The sequence below is a fragment of the Eschrichtius robustus genome, chromosome 14, assembly GCF_028021215.1.
Source record: "Eschrichtius robustus isolate mEscRob2 chromosome 14, mEscRob2.pri, whole genome shotgun sequence".
Lineage (NCBI taxonomy): Eukaryota > Metazoa > Chordata > Mammalia > Artiodactyla > Eschrichtiidae > Eschrichtius > Eschrichtius robustus.
Window position 1 is genome coordinate 33,406,104 of NC_090837.1, and position 16,381 is coordinate 33,422,484.

Below are 16,381 nucleotides of genomic sequence, written 5' to 3' on the forward strand. Positions count from 1 at the left end.
TCTTTTTAAGGCTGAGTATATTCCATTGTATATATGTGCCACATCTTCTTTATCCATTCATCTGTTGATGGACACCTAGGTTGCTTCCACGTCCTGGCTATTGTAAATAGTGCTGCAATGAACACTGTGGGACATGACTCTTTTTGAATTATGGTTTTCTCAGGGTATATGCCCAGTAGTGGGATTGCTGGGTCGTATGGTAGTTCTATTTTTAGTTTTTTAAGGAACCTCCATACTGTTCTCCATAGTGGCTACATCAGTTTACATTCCCACCGACAGTGCAAGAGGGTTCCCTTTTCTCCACACCCTCTCCAGCATTTGTTGTTTGTAGATTTTTTGATGATGGCCATTCTGACCGGTGTGAGATGCACATATCTTTTTGAATTAGTGTTTTCGTTTTGGGGGCATATATACCCAGGAGTGGAATTGCTGGGTCATATGGTAGCTCCATTTTTAGTTTTTGAGGAACCTCATACTGTTCTCCACAGTGGCTGCACCAGTTTACATTCCCACCAGCAGTGTGTGAGGGTTCCCTTTTCCCCACGTCCTGGCCAGAATTTGTTATTTGTGGTTTTGTGTTGAAGGATGGAACGTTTTTAGGGAACTATGAGGCAGGACATGTTTTGTATCCAGACCTCACATCCACGGGGCAAGCCCCTGGTGACGGCGCTATGACTGGGTGACTGGGCCGCGGCTCTTCTGCTGGCCTAGACCTTGTTATGCTGGAGTAGGGCTCCTGTAAGAAAAAGGAACATCTTCAAAACCTTAGTGATTCCATTGTCTCAGAAAAGAAAAATAAAAAGCGATGAGCACCTGTACTTGGCTTCTCTCTAGAATGGAAAAAGACAAAAATTAGAGAACTGAGTTTTCCTTGGACTTGCATTTTTATACAGAATTTATAAAGCGTTTAGACCATCAGGTAAATAAATTCTGACTTACCTGTGAAAAGCTTTTCTTACGTTGAACACTATGTTGTGCTCAAGGAAGGCGGAGGAACTTCTTGTTGGAGGAGTGGTGACCGCAAGGCAGTGTAGGAGTGTGGGGTCGCGGGTGATGGCAGGTCGGCTCCTGCAGGCACCGGGCGTTTCTGTCTCCTGCTTTAATCACTTTGAGTGACGGTCTGTCTTTGCTAATTTTAGCTTTGAGGTGCTCTTTACTCATTGACTTACTGATTCCATTTGCAGTTAATACCCTGATTTCTTTTTAACAACCAAATCTGTTTTGTTTTGTTTTTTTATAAATTTATTTATTTTATTTATTTTTGGCTGTGTTGGGTCTTCGTTGCTGCATGCGGGCCCTCTCTAGTTGCGGCAAGCGGGGACCACTCTTCCTTGCAGTGTGTGGGCTTCTCATTGAGGTGTCTTCTCTTGTTGCGGAGCACAGGCTCCAGGCACGCGGGCTTCAGTAGTTGTGGTACACGGGCTCAGTAGTTGTGGCTCATGGGCCCAGTTACTCTGCAGCATGTGGGATCTTCCCAGACCAGGGCTTGAACCTGTGTCCCCTGCATTGGCAGACGGATTCCCAACCACTGCACCACCAGGGAAGCCCAAATCTGTTTTTAATTCACTCTAGGTCATGACATTCTGAATGTCATTTCCCAGGTTAGTCAGTTTACTTATGTGACTATGTGTATAACTTAAGAATTTATTTAAGTCCTCTTGTAATTAACTGGGTAAAAAATTTTTTATATCATTCATAATCTGTGGGTTCTGTTTTCATGTTATTTCTTTCATGTTATTGTAGTCTAAATCTTACATAGCTGTAAAAGATGAAGAATATTATTCTTCAGTGCATGTCTTGGTGGTATCTGTTGAGCATGTCACACACACACACACACACGCACGCACGCACACCCTTACACGTGCTAGAAATTTGCTGTAACACGCCCGAGGTTATCATTATACATTTTGCTTCTTATATGTCGAAGCAAGAGATGAGAATTTTAAAATGTTGCTGCATTCTCCCAGAATCCTAGATGTACTATTATAATCATGTCTAGCTTGAGCTTCCTGAAAAATTTAAATTAAACATTCTAAAATGAAAGTTTTTATTTAACTTGTCTCAGATGTGTACCTTTACCAAAGAGTCAGCATTCTATAAAATGCTTTTTACAGTCTCTAGTCCAGAAGATTCTTAAGCAAATATTTTTATATCTTAAAAAATGAAGAAAAAGTAAAACAAGAAGCCCCCCTGCAGTTTCATACAAAACAACTCAACTGACTTGTGCTCCCAAAAAGCCTTCGGGAAGCTGCTTTTAGGAAGGTGGCTGTTTCAACTGCTTTTCCATGAAACTCTCCCAGGCAGTGAAGTGCCTGCAAGGAGTGAATGTTGTTTTCACCATTTCATGTCAGAATTTCTCATTCAGATGTTGAAGGTTTGGTGTTTTGAGAGGAAGTAGACAATATTCTTAGAATAAGTTGTCAGCATCTTGTTTTGTACAGCTGACAAGAACGGTGACATGAGGATGTCGCTGAAGACGTTTGAAGGAACATACCACTTTCAGAGATCAGGCAGACCCCTTGGTATCCTTTTTAGATGAATTTCAGACAGGTTTATTTTCATTTTCACGTAAATAGTCAAGGGGTTAAAAATAATATTCAAAGCTGTTTAGAGTTCATGTAGAAGCTGCATAAACCATTATTTGAAAGAAATTGCATCAGTTCTTATCTGTATGAAAATAGGACTTTTGGCACAAAATTATCACACAATTTACATTTTATTTGAATGAATTTACATAGTGAATAAAAAGAAGTAGGTGTATTTGTTTACATAGAAATATTTAAAGATGACAATACTGGGACTACAAGATGTAAGCCTACTTTTAAGCCAGGGTCCAGGATTAGGTATGTTGTTTTTTCTAAATGAGCAGAACATAGACTCCGGAAGACTTGATCTACCTCTGTGCCATAAAACATACAAGGGTAATTTACCTAGGAAGTGATGATTATTCTTTACATAGAGAGCCAGGTACCGTCAGGGTGTAAGGAGCCCCGCCCCGGTGCTCCGGGTGGGATGCAGGACCCGAATCGCCAGTGTCACGCCGTAAAGAGCACAAATGGAAAGGAGCACCTGCTGCTCAGGAGTGAGGGGTCAGATAAATCTAAGGCGTTTGGGTGCTCTTCATGGAACCTTCTAGCACAACTCAGCCTCTATTTGTGGTTTGCCTGGAACTACTTTGCCAACTCAAGAATTATGATGGCAGTTATTTCAGGTTGTTTTCTTCTCTTCACCTCTGTTCTCCTACTGATGTGTGGTGTGTGTGGTGTATGTGGTGTGTGTCAGTCACTGTGTTAACGTCTGAGGTTTTAGACTGGCCTGAGTTGGACTTGCAGACCTGCCATTTACTATAACTAGGGGGCAAACGACCACACTAGGCTTAGCCTCAGTTTCCTCATCTGTAATTGGGAGGTCTTTGCAATAGAAAAGGTTAAATTCCATAATGAGACTAAGACACATGTAAGTCTTAACGCACTTTATGATACAGTATCATGTTACTGAAAGCATAACTGCAGGACATATACCAAGAAGCACAATAACATTAGGAGATTTTAACTCATCCATTTGAGACTATGATAGATTAAGGAGGGAAAACAAATACAGACGTATAGAATCTGAATAGCATGATTTTAAAAAGACGAAGACTGACCGGAAGATATATATCCAACTGAAAAAAAAATAAACCTACTTAAAAGCACTTTTCAAAACTCAACTATTAGGCCACAGACAACTTATAAATTCTGAAAACCAAAACAATTCAGACCCATTCTCTGATCAAATGCAATAAAACAAGAAGTTGTTGGGGGGAAAGCCAATCACCTAGAAGACACAAAAACATTCACAAATACAGCTTAAGCAATCAGAGGGTCAAAGGAGACCCAAACCCGAATCTTAGAAAATCCAGATGGAGTCTAGTGACGACACTAAAGAGATAAACGTTTGGGACGTCCCTGTGTGTGTTCAGAGGTAAATGAAAACCCTACACAGCAAGAAAGAGTGAAAATACATTACATAAATACTCAACTAGAAAAGTTGACTAACTTTTTAAATGAGTAGAAAAAGGAAAGCAAGAGCAAACTAGAAGTTGAAGTGAATGAACTGGAACACAGAAAACAAGTAAACGGGTCAGAGTATCTTGAAACAAAGCAGCGACACTGCAACAGTAGACCATCCACGGGGGTGCAGTGAACAGTGCGGTATTCTGAGAGGTGGGGTCCCCGAGACACAGCTCTTGGGTTTCTTGTTCCTTCGTTTGTCCGACTTTCCGTGTGATGTTTTCTTTTAAATGGTTGATCTTCCTGGTGGGTTTTGGGTGAACACAACCTGGTCGTATCACACTGGGTCAGGCCTCTCTCCTCGCAGCCCAGCCCTGGCTGGCCTCAGACTCCTGCCTGGTCACCCCTCACCTGCGAAGCCCTTCTCAGCTGCACCGGGCGTGTCAGGTGGTCCCCTAGCCGACACAGCCCCTGCAGGTGACCCTTCTGGAGCCCCCTCTGCTCACCTCCCAGTCTGAGCCTGTTTCCTGCAGGTGGGCTGCACAGCCGTCTTCTTGGGACCTACCTGCCTGCTGGAATCCCCTCCAACTCCCTCTGTCAGATCCTCCCTGGATTCTGTCTTCATTTCCCTGGTTTATTTCTCCTGGCTTTGGGACATAGGGTTGTGGGAGATAGTTACTCATTTATTTTTTTGTGTGTTGAAATATGTGTTCTCTCTCCTCAACCACAGTTGTTTAGTTGTGGATAGAATTCCAGTGGGAAAACTTTTCCTTCAGAATATTGAAGACATTGCTGCGTTTTCCTTAAGTTAATGGGAAGTCGGCTGTTGTTCAGATTTCACTTCACAGAAAGGATTGTCCTTCCCTCCCACCCACTACGAGAATCTCAGCCCGGACACGGTCGGGACTTTCTGTGTGTTCCCGCTGTGCTGGAATGGGCCTTCCTCGCTCTCTGGTTCAGTCTGGAGACTCACACCTCTTATTTCCAGAAGCCCCTGTGTGAGTTCTTCTTTCTGCCATCTTTTCTCTTTGCTTCATTTGTTTTCCTTCACAGATGCTTAAATTTTCTCTCCTATCTTTAAACGCCTTGTCTTTTGTTCGCTTCCTTGGAATAGCTCCTCAACTTTGTCTTACAATCCTTTGATTTATTTTTTTTTAACCATACTATGATTTTTTTTCAGTCTCTGAGAACATGTCCTTATTCTCTGATTTGTTTTTTGCTGCATCCTGTTCTTACTTCCTGGGTGAATTTAACCAACATTGACTGATTAAGTTAACCCAGCATTGACTTTTTCCCCAGGTACTTGTGTTTTGATTTGTTTTCCAGTTAGGTTGCTCGGCTTCTTTCTGTCATGTGAGAGGCATTTCTCAAGTCCTGGTGGTCTTTCTCCAAGTTCACTCTTTTTTTTTAAATTTATTTATTTATTTTTGGCTGCGTTCGGTCTTCGTTGCTGTGCACGGGCTTTCTCTAGTTGAGGCGAGTGGAGGCTACTCTTCGTTGTGGTGCGTGGGCTTCTCATTGAGGTGGCTTCTCTTGTTGCAGAGCACCAGCTCTAGGTGCACAGGCTTCAGTAGTTGTGGCTCGTGGGCTCAGTAGTTGTGGCGCACGGGCTTAGTTGCTCCACGGTATGTGGGATCTTCCCGGACCAGGGCTTGAACCCGTGTCCCCTGCGTTGGCAGGTGGATTCTTAACCACTGCGCCACCAGGGAAGGCCCTCCAAGTTCACTCTTGAGAACAAGGCACCAGCAAACCTTGCCTGCGTGCTCGGGGCCTGCCAGCTGGTGGGATTCAGGGGCAGTGGTCAGCAGGGGACTGGCCAATGCCGAGGAGCCTGAGTCACCAGCAGGGACCCCTTCTTCTAGTAAGTTCCTTCCAGCAGAGACTTGCTTCCAAATGTTTCCAGGTGGGTTTTTGTGGCATCTTCTCTCTGCAGACTCTTGGCTCCCAGCTTGCCCATTTTCCAGCCTCGAAACTGCATGAACCTCTGTTATCTGCTGTCATTTCTTCTCTCGTGCTTTGTCCTTGTGTATTTATACCCTTTCATTCATTTATTCCTTTTCTTAGTATCAAGAGAAAGGATTGATTATCAAGGAGAAATGATAAATTCAGTTTTCCAGTCTGCCATTTTTTCTCTAACTTATATTTTTTTAAGAGTTTTTTCATGTACTTTATTTTTTATTTTTTTAATAGATCTTTATTGGAGTATAATTGCTTCACAATACCGTGTTAGTTTCTGTTGCACAGGAAAGCAAATGAGCCATATGCATACACATGTCCCCATATCCCCTCCCTCTTGAGCCTCCCTCCTATCCTCCCTATCCCACCCCTCTAGGTCATCGCAAAGCAGCGAGCTGATCTCCCTGTGCTATGCTGCTGCTTCCCACCAGCCAACAGTTTTACATGCGGTAGTGTATATATGTCGATGCTACTCTCACTTCGCCCCAGCTTCGCCGTCCCACCCCATGTCATCAAGTCCATTCTCTGTGTCTACCTCTTTATTCCTGCCCTGCAACTAGGTTCATCAGTACCATTTTTTTTTTTTTTAACATTCCATATATATACATTAGCATACGGTGTTTGTTTTTCTCCTTCTGACTTACTTCACTCTGTATGACAGACTCTAGGTCCATCCACCTCACTACAAATAACTCAATTTTGTTTCTTTTTATGGATGAGTAATATTCCATTGTATATATGTGCCACACCTTCTTCATCCATTCACCTGTCAGTGGACATCTAGGTTGGTTCCATGTCCTGGCTATTGTAAATAGTGCTGCAATGAAACATTGTGGTGCATGTCTCTTTTTGAATTATGGTTTTCTCAGAGTATATGCCCAGCAATGGGATTGCTGGGTCATATGGTAGTTCTATTTTTAGTGTTTTAAGGAAACTCCATACTGTTTTCCATAGTGGTTGTATCAATTTACATTCCCACAAACAGTGTAGGAGGGTTCCCTTTTCACCATACCCTTTCTAGCATTTATTGTTTCTAGCTTTTTTGATAATGGCCATTCTGACCAACATGAGGTGATAACCTCATTGCAGTTTTCATTTGCATTTCTCTAATAATTAGTGATGTTGAGCACCTTTTCATGTGCCTCTGGGCCATCTGTGAGTCTTCCTTGGTGAAATGTCTATTTAGGTCCTCTGCCTATTTTTTAACTGGGTTGTTTGTTTTTTTGATATTGAGCTCCATGAGCTGTTTCTATATTTTGGTGATTAATCCTTTGTCTGTTGTTTCATTTGCAAATATTTTCTCCCATTTGGAGGGCTGTCTTTTTGTCTTGTTTATGGTTTTCTTTGCTGTGCAAAAGCTTTTAGTTTAATTAAGTCCCATTTGTTTATTTTTGTTTTTATTTCTGTTACTCTAGGAGATGGGTCAGAAAAGATCTTGCTGTGATTTATGTCAAAGAGTGTTTTTCCTATGTTTTCCTCTAAAAGTTTTATAGTGTCTGGTCTTACGTTTAAGTCTTTAATCCATTTGGAGTTTATTTTTGTGTATGGTGTTAAGGAGTGTTCTAATTTCATTCTTTTACATGTAGCTGTCCAGTTTTCCCAGCACCACTTATTGAAGAGGCTGTCTTTTCTCCATTGTATGTTCTTGCCTCCTTTGTCATAAATTAGGTGCCCATATGTGCGTGGGTTTATCTCTGGGCATTCTATCCTCTACCATTGATCTATATTTCTGTTTTTGTGCCAGTAGCATACTGTCTTGATTACTGTAGCTTTGTGGTATAGTTTGAAGTCAGGGAGCCTGATTCCTCCAGCTCCATTTTTCTTTCTCAAGATTGCTTTGGCTATTTGGGGTCTTTTGTGTTTCCATATGCATTGTAAGACTTTTTGTTCTAATCCTGTCAAGAATGCCATTGGTAGTTTGATAGGGATTGCGTTGAATCTGTAGATTGCTTTGGGTAGTATAGTCATTTTCACAATATTGATTCTTCCAATCCAAGAACATGGTATATTTCTCCATCTGTTTGTCATCTTTGATTTCTTTCATCAGTGTTTTATAGTTTTCTGAGTACAAGTCTTTCGCCTCCTTAGGCAGGTTTATACTTAGGTATTTTATTCTTTTTGTTGCAGTGGTAAATGGGACTGTTTCCTTAATTTCTCTTTCTGATTTTTTGTTGTTGGTGTACAGGAATGCCAGAGATTTCAGTGCATTAATTTTGTATCATGCAACCTTACCAAATTCATTGATTACTTCTAGTAGTTTTCTGGTGGCATCTTTAGGATTTTCTATGTGTAGTATCATGTCAGCAGCACATAGTGACATTTTAATTCTTCTTTTCCAATTTGTATTCCTTTATTTCTTTTTCTTCTCTGATTGTTGTGGCTAGGACTTCCAAAACTATGTTGAATAATAGTGGTGAGAGTGGACACCCTTGTCTTGTTCCTGATCTTAGAGGAAATGCTTTCAGTTTTTCACCATTGAGTGTGATGCTCGCTGTGGGTTTGTCATATATGGCCTTTGTTATGTTGAGGTTGGTTTGCTTTATGCCCATTTTCTGGAGAGTTTTTATCATAAATAGGTGTTGAATTTTGTCAAAAGCTTTTTCTGCATCTATTGAGATGATCATATGGTTTTTATTCCTTAATTTGTTAATGTGGTGTATCACATTGATTGATTTGCGTATACTGAAGAATCCTTGCATCCCTGGGATAAATCCCAGGTGATCGTGGTATATGATCCTTTTAATGTGCTGTTGGATTCTGTTTGCTAGTATTTTGTTCAGGATTTTTGCGTCTATGTTCATCAGTGATATTGGTCTATAATTTTCTTTTTTGGTGATATCTTTTTCTGGTTTTGGTATCAGGGTGATGGTGGCTTCGTAGAATGAACTTGGGAGTTTTCTCCCTCTGCAATTTTTTGGAAGAGTTTGAGAAGGATCGGTGTTAGCTCTTCTCTAAATGTTTGATAGAATTCGCCTGTGAAGCCATCTGGTCTTGGACTTTTGTTTGTTGGAAGATTTTTAATTATGGTTTCAATCTTATTACTTGTGATAGATCTGTTTATATTTTCTAATTCTTCCTGGTTCAGTCTTGGAAAATTGTAGCTTTCCAAGAATTTGTCCATTTCTTCGTGGCTGCCCATTTTATTGGCATGTACTTGTTTGTAGTAGGCTCTTACAATCCTTTGTATTTCTGCAGTGTCAGTTGTGATTTCTCCTTTTTCATTTCTAATTTTCTTGATTTGCGTCCTCTCCCTCTTTTTCTTGATGAGTCTGGCTAAGGGTTTATCATTTTTTTTTATCTTCTCAAAGAACCAGCTTTTAGTTTTATTGATCTTTGCTATTGTTTTCTTCGTTTCTATTTCATTTATTTCTGCTCTGATCTTTATGATTTCTTTCCTTCTATTGACTTTGGGTTTTCTTTGATCTTCTTTCTCTAGTTGTTTTAAGTGTAGGGTTAGATTGTTTATTTGAGATTTTTCTTGTTTCTTGAGGTGAAATTGAATGTTATAAACTTCCCTCTTAGAAGCGCTTTTGCTGCATCCCATAGGTTTTGGGTCATCCTGTTCTTGCTGTCATTTGTTTCTATGTATTTTTAAATTTCTTTGATTTCTTCAGTGCTCTCTTGGTTATTTAGTGGCAAACTGTTTAGCCTCCATGTATTTGTGTCTTTTTTACAGTTTTTTTTTCCTGTAATTGATTTCCAATCTCATAGCGTTGTGGTCAGAAAAGATGCTTGATACGATTTCAATTTCCTTAAACTTTCCGAGGCTTGATTTGTGACCCAAGATGTGATCTATCCTGGAGAATATTCCATGTGCACTTGAGAAGAAAGTGTATTCTGCCACTTTTGGGTGGAATGTTCTATAAATATCAATTAGATCTATCTGGTCTATTGTGTCATTTAAAGCTTGTGTTTCCTTATTTATTTTCTGTTTGGATGATCTGTCCATTGGTGTAAGTGGGGTGTTAAAGTCCCCTGCTATCATTGTGTTACTGTTGATTTCTCCTTTCATGGTTGTTAGCATTTGCCTTATGTATTGGGGTGCTTCCATGTTGGGTGCATAAACATTTATAATTGTTATATCTTCTTCTTGGATTTATCCTTTGATCGTTATGTAGTGTCCCTCCTTTCCTCTTGTAACAGTCTTTATTTAAAAGTCTATTTTATCTGATACGAGTATTGCTACTCCAGCTTTATTTGATTTCCATTTGCATGGAATATCTTTTTCCATCCCTTCACTTTCAGTCTGTATGTGTCCCTAGGTCTGAAGTGGGTCTCTTGTAGACAGCATATATATGGGTCTTGTTTTTGTATCCATTCAGCCAGTCTGTGTGTTTTGGTTGGGGCATTTAATCCATTTACATTCAAGAATATTATCAATATATATGTTCTTATTACCATTTTCTTAATTGTTTTGAGTTTGTTTTTGTGGGTCTTTTTCTTCTTGTGTTTCCCTCTTAGAGAAGTTTCTTTCGCATTTGTTGTAAAGCTGGTTTCGTGGTGCTGAATTCTCTTAGCCTCAGTTTGTCTGAAAAGCTTTTGACTTCGCCGTCGAATCTGAATGAGATCCTTGCTGGGTAGAGTATTCGTGGTTGTAGGTTTTTCTCTTTCATCACTTTAAGTATATCCTGCCACTCCCTTCTGGCCTGCAGAGTTTCCACTGAAAAATCAGCTGATAACCTTATGGGGATTCCTTTGTATGTTAATTTTTGGTTTTCCCTTGCTGCTTTTAATATTTTTTCTTTGAATTTAATTTTTGTTAGTTTGATTAATATGTGTCTTGGTGTGTCTTTCCTAGGTTTTATCCTTTATGGGACTCTCTGTGCTTCCTGGACTTGGGTGACTATTTCCTTTCCCATGTTAGGGAAGTTTTCCACTGTAATCTCTTCAAATATTTTCTCAGACCCTTTCTTTTTCTCTTCTTCTTCTGGGACCCCTATAATTTGAATGTTGGTGCGTTTAGTGTTGTCCCAGAGGTCTCTGAGATTGTCTTCAATTTTTTTCATTCTTTTTTCTTTATTCTGCTCCTCAGCAGTTATTTCCACCATTTTGTCTTCCAACTCACTTATTCATTCTTCTCCCTCTGTTATTCTGTTATTGATTCCTTCTAGTGTATTTTTCATTTCAGTTATTGTGTTGTTCATTTCTGTTTGTTCTTTAGTTTTTCTAGATCTTTGTTAAACATTTCTTGTATTTCCTCAATCCGTGCCTCCATTCTATTTCTGAGATTCTGGATCATCTTTACTATCATTCCTCTGAATTCTTTTTCGGGTAGATTGCCTATTTCCTCTTCATTTATTTGGTCTTGTAGGTTTTTACCTAGCTCCTTCATCTGTGACATATTTTTTTGCTGTCTTTTTTTTTTTTTTTTTTTAATGAGTGGGATTGTGTTCCTATTTTACTGGTTGTTTGGCCTGAGGCTTCCAACACTGGAGTTAGTAGGCTATTGGGTAGAGCTGGGTCTTGGTGCTGAGATGAGGAACTCTGTGAAACCTCACTCTGATGAATATTCCCTGGGGTCTGAGGTTCTCTGTTAGTCCAGTGGTTCGGACTCGGAGCTCCCATCACAGGAGCTTCCCCCAGACCCCAGGCTTGCGAATCAAGATCCTGCAAGCCGAATGGGGTGTCAAAAAAAAAAAAGAAAAAAAAAAAAAAAAGAAACATAACAAAGTAAAGAATAAAATTATACTAGGAAACTAACAGATATGTTAGAAAGAATGTAAAAATAAAAATATAGATGAATCAACAACCGGAAGGTACATCAGTACCACAGTAGTAAAGAAGAGGAGGAGGGAAAGGAAAAAAACAGAAAAGTCGGGATGGGGGAGGCCTTGGCTGTGGAGAGCAGGGCCTAAGCAAGGGCAAGGTTTGGGCAGTGGGCAGGGCCAATGCTCAGAACCCACAGGGCTGGAAAAGGTCCTGGGGGCTGTGGGGGTGGGGCTTAGGCTCAAGGAACAGAAAAGACCCAGGCATTCCTCCCATCCCTGGTCTCAGAGGGCAGGGGACCTCACCTGGGAGCCTAGCAGGCTTCCTGGGCTCGAGTGGGCGGGGCAGATACCCTCCTGTCCTCTCCTGCTCCTCTGATAGGTCTTGGGTCTGGGAGGGCCCCTCCCACCTGCCTCTCCTGATCTCCCCGGCCTCCCTCCTGTGCCCCCAAGGACCTACACAGCCTGGAGGTGGCTTGGAGGGCAGGCGACCGGCCTGGGAGCTCAGCAGGCTCCTCGGGCCCCAGTAAGCTGGGCAGTCACCCTCTGCTCCTCTCCCACTCCTTCCGGATGGTCCCTCCCACCTGCCACTCCTGATCTCCCCGGCCTCCCTCCTATGCCCCCAGGACCCACGCGGCCTGGATGGGGCTTTAGAGGTGAGGGAACCGGCTTGGGAGCTCAGCAGTCTCCCCTGCCCAAGTGGGCCAGGCGATCACCCTCCGCTCCTCCTCCACTCTTCCCGGACAGTCTGTCCCACTTGCCTCTTGTGTGGCCTCCACTTCTCCTCCCCGCTTGGTCCCCCTACATCCTACTGGTTCATTCTGGGGTTCCTCCCGTCTCCTTGGGGGTCAGAGTCCCCCACCAGTGGCCGGCAGGTGCCCTAGTTGTGGGGAGACGCTAACTCTGGGTCTTCCCACACAGCCATCTTGACTCCTCTTCTCTAACTTATTTTTAAAACTTTGTTATCCCCCAAGTGATAATTCAGCTAATAGCATATGACTTTATTTCTAACTCTCTGTGGTTGTTCTGCCCTGTTATAACAGCACCCGCCTCTTAGTATACATACAAAATAAAAGATTTTCTATGATGACTTTTTGTTTAGCTTGGCTGTGTAAATTTTATGAATTTATAATGGCTGATTGAAATACTGTGTTCAAAAGGATCCTCAAAGTCATGGTCTTAATTTGATATGCACAGAACTCCTGAATTTATTGTTGCCTTCAGTTAAAACTTTTATCCTGCCAAGAGAATTCCTTAATGACATGTGTTCACACTTATCTGATTCCTTTGTCACTTGGCCTGTCATTTGCTCTGACTTTATGTTACCACACAGTGAAATTGAACTGGGTGAAAATTTAAAAATACATTTGCAGATGTGTTTTTAGTTTAATAAGTAAGAGGAAAAAGAGTATCTGACTTCAGATAACACTTTTACTTCTCAAAATGACATGATTAATTACCCAATTTAGTAAAATCATTGATAATGTAGCAAAAGATCAGCCATGGGTCTTTAAATCACTTCGATCCATTACTATAAAATTCTTGAAGGTTAATGTATATGTCTGATTTCACTGAACTGGGACATAATTATATGAGAATTCTATGGTTTTTTCAATCTCTAAGGAAGAAGATTGCATATGGAACACTTAGTTTTATAGCAACTGGGGCATATTATTTGACATTTTAAGCATTTAATTAAGTACAAAATTACAAATTATCTGAATTGCCAATATTGTAGAAACTGTATCCTTACTATATTTCATGTTTTTAGGCTTTTTCCCCTCGTATATATACATACATATTTTTTCATGAGTAGCATCAGACAGGATTTACAATTTTTTATCATTTGTTTATTTAATAAAATGTCAGGTCATTTCTTGTGTTGCTAAAAATCCCTCAAATGTGGTAATCAGAGAGTACTTGGTGCATAAATTTCATGACCACTGTGTGTCTGTGTCCTGGATTCTCTGGTATTTAGAATTGACTCTTCCTCCTTATTTTTCCGTGACCTTTGCATTGTCTCATATCAGTAGTGCCAAATAGAATTTTGAGTGTTTAGAAAATCTTTGCCTATTCTATTATTTTTTAGTATTTTTTGTCATTTTATTTAGCTGTGCTTTTTGTGAAAAGCATATAACTATCTTAAAAATAAAATCTCATCTTTTCTTGATGGTAACAGAGTTTGACCTATTTGCAGGTATTGTTACAATTATTATATAGATTGTACACATGTAAACTTGTTTTTGGCCTTAAATATTTTCTTTTTTTTATGATGATGGTGGGGCAGGTGAAGGCACCTTCCTTCCTTCCTTCCTCTTTTAGAACATTTAGTTTCTTGATAACTTGTACTTTGGAAGAAAGGCTTTTAATAATCCCAATGGTTATTCTAAAGTTTTTCAAATGTATTCTTTTTCTTTTTCATTTTTTGAAGTTTTAAATTTTATTTTATTTTTTTATACAGCAGGTTCTTATTAGTTAGCCATTTTATACATGTTAGTGTATATATGTCAATCCCAGTCTCCCAGTTCATCACACCACCACCCTCCCTGGCCACTTTCCCCACTTGGTGTCCATACATTTGTTTTCTATGTCTGTGTCTCTATTTCTGCCCTGCAGACTGGTTCTACTGTACCATTTTTCTAGGTTCCACATATATGCGTTAATATACAATATTTGTTTTTCTCTTTCTGACTTACTTCACTCTGTATGACAGCCTCTAAATCCATCCATGTCTCTACAAATGACCCAATTTCGTTCCTTTTTATGGCTGAGTAATATTCCATTGTATATATGTACCACATCTTCTTTATCCATTCATCTGTCGATGGGCATTTAGGTTGCTTCCATGTCCTGGCTATTGTAAATAGTGCTGCAATGAACATTGGGGTGCATGTGTCTTTTTGAATTATGGTTTTCTCTGGGTATATGCCCAGTAGTGGGATTGCTGGGTCATATGGTAATTCTATTTTTAGGTTTTTAAGGAACTTCCATACTGTTCTCCACAGTGGCTGTATCAATTTACATTCCCACCAACAGTGCAAGAGGGTTCCCTTTTCTCCACACCCTCTCCAGCATTTGTTGTTTGTAGATTTTCTGATGATGCCCATTCTAACTGGTGTGAGGTGATACCTCGCTGTAGTTTTGATTTGCATTTCTCTAATAATTAGTGATTTTGAGCAGCTTTTCATGTACTTCTTGGCCGTCTGTATGTCTTCTTTGGAGAAATGTCTATTTAGGTCTTCTGCCCATTTTTTGATTGGGTTGTTTGTTTTTTTAATATTGAGCTGCATGAGCTGTTTATATATTTTGGAGATTAATCCTTTGTCCGTTGATTCGTTTGCAAATATTTTCTCCCATTCTGAGGGTTGTCTTTTCGTCTTGTTTATAGTTTCCTTTGCTGTGCAAAAGCTTTGAAGTTTCATTAGGTCCCATTTGTTTATTTTTGTTTTTATTTCCATTACTCTAGGAGTTGAATCAAAAAAGATCTTGCTGTGATTTATGTCAAAGAGTGTTCTTCCTATGTTTTCCTCTAAGAGTTTTATAGTGTCCGGTCTTACATTTAGGTCTCGAATCCATTTTGAGTTTATTTTTGTGTATGGTGTTAGGGAGTGTGCTAATTTCATTCTTTTACGTGTAGCTGTCCAGTTTTCCCAGCACCACTTATTGAAGAGACTGTCTTTTCTCCATTGTATATTCTTGCATCCTTTGTCATAGACTAGTTGACCATATGTGCGTGGGTTTATCTCTGGGCTTTCTATGCTGTTCCATTGATCTATATTTCTGTTTTTGTGCCACTACCATACTGTCTTGATGACTGTAGCTTGGTAGTATAGTCTGAAGTCTGGGAGCCTGATTCCTCCAGCTCCATTTTTTTCCCTCAAGACTGCTTTGGCTATTCGGGGTCTTTTGTGTCTCCATGCAAATTTTAAGATTTTTTGTTCTAGTTCTGTAAAAAATGCCATTGGTAATTTGATAGGGATTGCATTGAATCTGTAGATTGCTTTGGGTAGTATTGTCATTTTCACAAAATTGATTCTTCCAATCCAAGAACATGGTGTATCTCTCCATCTGCTTGTATCATCTTTAATTTCTTTCATCAGTGTCTTATAGTTTTCTGCATACAGGTCTTTTGTCTCCCTAGGTAGGTTTATTCCTAGGTATTTTATTCTTTTTGTTTCAGTGGTAAATGGGAATGTTTCCTTAATTTCTCTTTCACATTTTTCATCATTAGTGTATAGGAATGCAACAGATTTCTGTGCATTAACTGTGTATCCTGCAACTTTACCACATTCATTGATTAGCTCTAGTAGTTTTCTGGTGGCATCTTTAGGATTCTCTATGTATAATATCATGTCATCTGCAAACAATGACAGTTTTACTTCTTCTTTTCCAATTTGTATTCCTTTTATTTCTTTTTCTTCTCTGATTGCAGTGGCTATGACTTCCAAAACTATGTTGAATAATAGTGGCGAGACTGAACATACTTGTCTTGTTCCTGATCTTAGAGGAAATGCTTTCAGTTTTTCACCATTGAGTATGATGCTCACTGTGGGTTTGTCATATATGGCCTTTGTTATGTTGAGGCTGGTTTGCTTTATGCCCATTTTCTGGAGAGTTTTTATCATAAATAGGTGTTGAATTTTGTCAAAAGCTTTTTTTCCATCTATTGAGATGATCATATGGTTTTTATTCCTTAATTTGTTAATGTGGTGTATCATATTGATTGAT

At 39.9% G+C, this 16,381-nt stretch overlaps 1 protein-coding gene across 1 annotated transcript in view; it reads left to right on the top strand.

Moving 5' to 3' along the window:
- The window catches only part of L3MBTL4 (L3MBTL histone methyl-lysine binding protein 4), a 307,787-nt gene that overhangs the window by 162,580 nt on the left and 128,826 nt on the right, over positions 1-16,381 (top strand). The gene's annotated exons all lie outside the window — the stretch shown is intronic.